This window comes from Felis catus, chromosome D1, assembly GCF_018350175.1.
Source record: "Felis catus isolate Fca126 chromosome D1, F.catus_Fca126_mat1.0, whole genome shotgun sequence".
In the NCBI taxonomy this organism is placed as follows: Eukaryota; Metazoa; Chordata; class Mammalia; order Carnivora; family Felidae; genus Felis; species Felis catus.
In genome coordinates, this window is record NC_058377.1 from 1,540,021 (window position 1) to 1,546,458 (window position 6,438).

A 6,438-nucleotide genomic window follows, 5' to 3' on the forward strand; every position below is an offset into this window, starting at 1 on the left:
GCAAAGCAGGATTTCTCTTAGCACATTCCTTGATACGGGACGGCAGGAATAACCAAGAGCTGGCACACGCAGGGGCAGGCCTGCCGGCTGGAGGCCGTGAATTCCCATCACGTTCTGCGGGGATCTGGAGGGGGGCTCGGACCGCCGGACAAAAGGGCCAAGAGCATTTTAGGTGGCCAAAACGGCACACGTGGCCGTGTACGGACATAAACGAGATGTCTTCCGGTTGATAAATCACGTGCTTTCTTGTTTTAAGGCAGTCACAGGAGTCTCCCCCTTGACCTTTCTCCTCCCAGTCTGTACCTTGAGTGCACGGTGCACGGGGGTTTCAGGAAGGCCAATCCGGGAGGTGACTGAAGGTCAGGGTCAGCCAGGTGTACCTGCCAGATGCTTGAACACGGAGGCCCACAGGCGATGGCAGTCTGCTGGCCAAAGAAAGGAAGTAAGGAAATTACAGAACGTGGTCGTCTGTGAGGGCCAGCACTACCCAGAGACTGACGGTCTCTCTCCGTTTTTCCCCTCTCCCTCTCCCTCTCCGTCCTTCTTTCTCTCTCTCTCCCCTCCCTCCTTCTCTCTCTCCCTCCCCCTCGAGCTCTCTGTCCCTCTCTGATATACTCTGAGAGAATCCGATTGGTTCATTTAGACAGTCTCCAACATAGAATCGCTCCTCCTGCATGAAGTTTTCCGCAAGCCTATAAATGGCTCCCTTTGGCTCAGGGTCCTGCTAGAGCAGGCGGCCCAGATGACGTTATGGCGGTCGACATAAGGTGTGGCAATGACTCTGTTGGGCGTCAGTCTTGGGCAGGCCGCTCTGGGCATAGTCATGAATTCCCCTAAGATTCTGCGGCTTCTCAGTCTTCACTGGGGCTGGCTGGTCTTCCTGTTAGAATACAGAAGATGGGGTAAGATGACCAAAGAGGGAGGGTCAGGCTAACAATTCCCAGAGAGACAGCCCTTACACCAGGCTCGTTTGTGCTGAGGAAATTTCTCATTGTCTAACGTGTCCCCACAGTGGTGCTGCGTTAGACACACTCATAGAAATTAAATAAGGGTGGTGACAATAGCTGCTGATGCTTATTTAGTCACTAGGCCAGAGAATCTCATTCTATTTACGTGACAACATATAACTGCACTTTGTTATTACTTTCGTCCCTTTCTCATGGATAGTAACACTGGAATTCGGAGAGGTCAGTCACACGTGTCAAAGCTAACGAGCGCAGGTGTAGGATTTGAGCCTCGCTCTCTCTGGCACCGAAGCCCACGGGCTTAATCGATATCTTACGGTGTTTCGAACCTGAAAGGAAGAATATGGCGGGAGGGAGCATATCTCACAGAAGAAACCTGAGACTAGAGATCGGAGGGGGGGAATACGAAGAGATAAACACTCAAGACTGGGAGATTCAAAAGATCTCTCCACAACACTCGGTCAGCGCCATCGATCTGGTCAGGGGTAAACACCAGTCCAGTCTCTTTGTGCTCGTGATCGACAATGTATGTGGGTGACTCGGTTACCCGTTTGCTTTGAGAGTCTTGAGGCAGCAAACAACAGCCCGCATCGACGGCCAAGCTGCGAAAAAATGAAACGTGTCCCAGATTCACGATTCCCTAATAGGTGTTACCCCAGTACCTCGCACCCCCTGGTATACACTAACGCATTTTGCCACGATCACAAGTAGCTGTCTTGAAGACATAATGCACACCTAAGTGTGCTGTATAATTCTGAGCTTGATCGTGTCTTCCCTACAAGAGATTTTGTCTTGTAGGAAGCCAAATGTGTCCACATCAAAATTAACATCCCCCGTGGCAATGACACACAACGCTACCTGTCAGCCTTTGGGGAAACCTGCCCCAAATAATCACCGGGTAAGAGCTCTTCCAACTCCGGGCAGAAAAAAATTCCAAGTCAAAATAAAGAGGGCTTGTCGCCCAGGTCCCATTCTCTGTAAAATCACCAGCAACAAACCGACCAGGAGAAAAACACGAGACTGACAACAAGCAAAAGGAATGAAAGGTTCATCAAGGTCCCATTACAAGGTCTAGAATATTGTTACTGAGTCAAACATTTCACTGCTTCTGTTTTGAAGAAAGTGTCACATTAGGGAAACAGTTTAACATAATATTTTTCTTTAGGTTCCTGGAAGCCACTGTGCCACCAAAACCTGGCATCACTGTACTGCGGGATGAGATGCCCCCCACTTATGGCTTTTCCTCTTTCCCATACACCACAGCATATAATTGTCACCATACAGACATTGAGCAATGCAATGGGTCTCTGTTTGTCTGGGAAGAAACCTGACGAAATTTCTGTATTTGCTAAACCATTGGAGGGTCTCTCTGAACTCCTGATTCCAGACAACTCATGAAGCTAATGGAAATTGGGGCGTAAACCACCCAGCAGCTCTCCCTGTTGACGGTTCACCTCTTGTCCCAGCCCTTGGGAGGCCACATTCCTTGGGCTTTTCTTTTTTTAAGCCCAGAGGGTAAGAATTCAATACCGACACTAAACTGATCTCCTGACCTCATTCTAGCCCTGCTAACTGCGAAAAACAAAACATTCCTGACCTGAATCTTCACCATGTTGACCCAGTTCCTATTAGCGGTCACCTGTCTTCTCACTGGACAAAGCCACAAGAGATCCATTCAGCCACTGGGTAGGAAAGTCCCCCGGGGGAAAAGTCAGGATCTGAACCATCAATCAGGAGACAAAACCTGGGGGTGGCAAGTCACTTTCAGGAGGCTGAACACGGGGGTGGCCAACTGATAGGACATTGCTCATTGCAAGTCTGAAGACCTGAAAAACAGCCTAATGGGGCCTGTCTCGGGGCTGGCCCATTCCATTGAGATAGCAAAGAAAGGTTACAGAGCAAAGGATTATGACTCACATCCTGGCATCAACATTAGACAACACCTCAGGGTTAATTAAGGAAATAAAAAACAAGTACTCAGGCAATGTCATAGTGTATTTTCAATTTGCCTTGGCAGCAGGTTGGGCGTATTCTCGTTCTCATCTTACGAATTACTTTCTTTTTTGAAGAGTTGACATGAACACAACGTCTATACAGCAAAATGGCCCTAGTTCCTGGTTCAGTTCTCTTGTCCCCTCTGTTAAACATGTACTAGGGACAGACAGGAGTCTACTGCTCCGCCTTTGTGTCTTCTCTTCGCACACTACGGTGTGTGTGTGTGTGTGTGTCACATTGGGTCAGGCACCCTCTGCCACGTCCTCAACCGTAGACGTGTGAGTTCTTTAGCCCAAAGAGGCAGTCCTTCTTACCTTCTCACTACTGCCCATCATTATTTCTACACATATTAGGTCAAAACATACAAAACTGCCATGTTTCCTAGGTAAAAAAGGGTCAGTGCCGGTGGTGGGTGAGCCTGTGTATGGATTATATTATGTGTGTGTTTGCACGTGTACGTGTGTGTGAGGCGGAAGCCCTGTGCATCCTTTACTTCAGTGACTTTTCACAACATCCTATCAGGCCGGTCAGTTTCTCTAAGGTACACGTGTGAAAACAAGAGTTGGGAAAACACAGTAACTTGTCTATCTCTCGCATTCCGAGTTCCAGCCCCGGGTCACATACTCCCTCTTGGTTCCCCGTATGGAGCCGAGAGCAGGGTCTAGTTGGTTCAGACTACGGAATCCTCTCGACTTCAGAGGCATCTTGAGAAGATACCCGGCCGAGAGTTCCCAAGCTTGCAGACCTCTCTTCCCCCATCTTTTCCCGGGATGTGGCATCACACAGGGGGCTACGTCAGCATGTTCCCTGTGTGCTTGGCCCACTCGCAAACACTGCTAAAACTAGTTTGCAACGTTTCTATGACTGAATGCTTATTTCTACAAGAACCTGGGAATAAGTTCTTTAGATCGCTTTTGGGGGGAGGCCCAGGTTTGGGCAAAATCTTGCATTTACTTCAGAAGAATGCTAGTTTTCCCAGAAACTTGAAGGGGAAAAAAAATGTGCTTAGGATATAGTTGAGCAAAGGTGTCCAAACACTGTGAAATCTAGTTTCTGTCTTCTCCCAAATTACAGACCGTGAGAAGTGGTTTCCTTGGCTTCCGGTTCCTGCTCTGTGCATTTTGGGAAGTGAGACCACAGAGTCTAGATTTACATTGTTGGGAGGTTTTTTGTTGTTGTTTTTTTCAGTAAATTCTGTACAAATCCATCCTTTCCTGTTGGCTTTTGACTAGTTTGCAACTCACATTCTTGGCTGAACTGAAGTGATTAAAGAAAAAAACCCTTTCACTAGGTTACAAGAACATTGCATTAAACCCCACTCATGGCTCACGTTTTTAGGACCACTGGCAGCAAGAAAGCTGCGTTTGCAAGAGAAATCACACCATCTTGAGGATTCTCTGAGCAGGGAGTAGGACAAGAAGAGGTCAACGTAACACAGACGAGCACAGCAGAGCGATGACACCAGGTATCTCTGTCCCAATGATCTCGTTCACGAACTGAAAAGTCAGGAAGAGAGAGAGTCACCCCCAGTGCAAACCTTCGGGACCACACTGTGGTCAAACTGAGTTCACTGCATGCTCGCTGGTTTGTTCTTAGGGGTCTGCAAGGTCCCCGAGAGATTTTGTGTGTGTGTTCATTTTAATGGGCACCTAAAACTAATCAGCATAAGTATATCCTGGATGATCTGGATGATTGGCCGCCTCGTAACCAAGAACTAGGCAGGATTTCGGGGCCCATGTTTGAAGCTGTCCTTACAAATGACTGAGAATCGTTGAAAAAAAGAACAGGGAGAATTGAATAGGGCCAAACAGTGTCAGGAGCATTATGGAGGAAGTTTCGAGGGGAGCAGAAAGGTGAGAGAAATGCATCCCCGCCCCGTACACTGAGGAAAGTCAGAAACATAGAGGGGGCGTCATGACATACATAGTTGAGGCAAAATTATACCAATTGTCACACTAATTTAATGTAGATTATTTAGAACTGGTTGGACTTATAACGTTAAGTGCATGCATGTTGTACATTTGTGTTGCTTTGATGGGTATGAAAGGGCCATAAGCACTTGGAGTGTGTGACCAGTACCAGTCTGTGCAGCCATAAATGTACTCGTTTGCTAGAGCGGCTCTAACAAAGCGGCTCGGGCTGGGCAGTTCTGGCTACAGAACATCGCATCTCACAGTTCAGGGGGTTAGAAGTCCAAACCAACGCGTTGGCCCTGAATCCGCCCTGAAGGCGTCGGGGAAAGATCTGTTCCAGCTCTGTCTCCTGAGTCTCGTAGTTCCTTGGCTTATGATAGCGTAACTCTGGTCTTCACATGAGGCTCTCCCTGAGTGCACGTCTGCGCCCAAATTCCCCCTTTCTAGAAGGATGCCCAGTCACACTGGAGTAGGGACGCACCCTGCTCCTTTGAGCATGACCTCATCTTAACTAATTACATCCTCTACGATCCTATTTCCAAATAAGGCCACACTCAGAAGTACCAGCATCAGGACTTTGCCATATGGATTGGGGGGGGGGGGGGGGGGGAGGGTCACAATTTATCTATAACAGGAAATCACACAATAAAAATAATTTAAAACATCATTAAAGAGCCCAAATATTTTTCCCTTTAAAAGTAGTCTACATATTCCTCATTTTGAGGAACCAGGAATTATAACTTCTCATTTGCCCACAAGAAACCTTATAACAAACCTTTAGCCATTAAAAATAAATTCCTGATGGATCAACTCATAGAAAATCTGGAAAAAATATAGAATTGAACATTCAGTCAGACCTCTTCAAAAGGATGAATCTCTCAGCCTAGAGGGAAAAGAAGAAATTATGACGGAAAAAAGACAAATAAGCTTAATGGTATAAAAATTTTGAGGGCGCCTGGGTGGCTCAGTCAGTTGAGCTGTCGGCACAGAGTCCGACGTGGGGCTCGAACCCACGAACTGTGACATCGTGACCTGAGCTGAAGTCGGACGCTCAACCGACTGAGTCCCCGCCCCCAGGCGCCCCGTGCTCCAGCACAGCTTAAAGGTCACATTTGCTTCATTCCATCCAGAGAGCACACATGGAGCACCTACCATGTTAATCCCTGAGCCAGATGTAGTAGAGACAAGATGACTCTGACACAGTCTCGGCTCTGGAAGTTAACAAATAATGCTGAGAAGACAGGAATGAAGGAAGCCCAGTAAGTGGCACGTCTCCTCCGCGAAGCTTCAGAACAAACTGAGAAATAGCATCAACAATAAAAAGTAGGTAGGTAATATGTCAGCTGTATCAACAACAAAGACCGGGTTGAGAGCCAAACTGGGTGCAGCTTTTTGTTTTTCTCACCGCGTTCTGCCTTTCCTTTATCCTGTAGTCTAGACCTTGGAACAGCCCAACAGAGGGGAAGCTTGAGCCTGCAAAGTAGTCACACACACTTCAAGTCTTACCTCCCACTGGCCCAAGTGGACAGGAAACGAGACAAGAGACCAAACAGGCACCCTCAGGA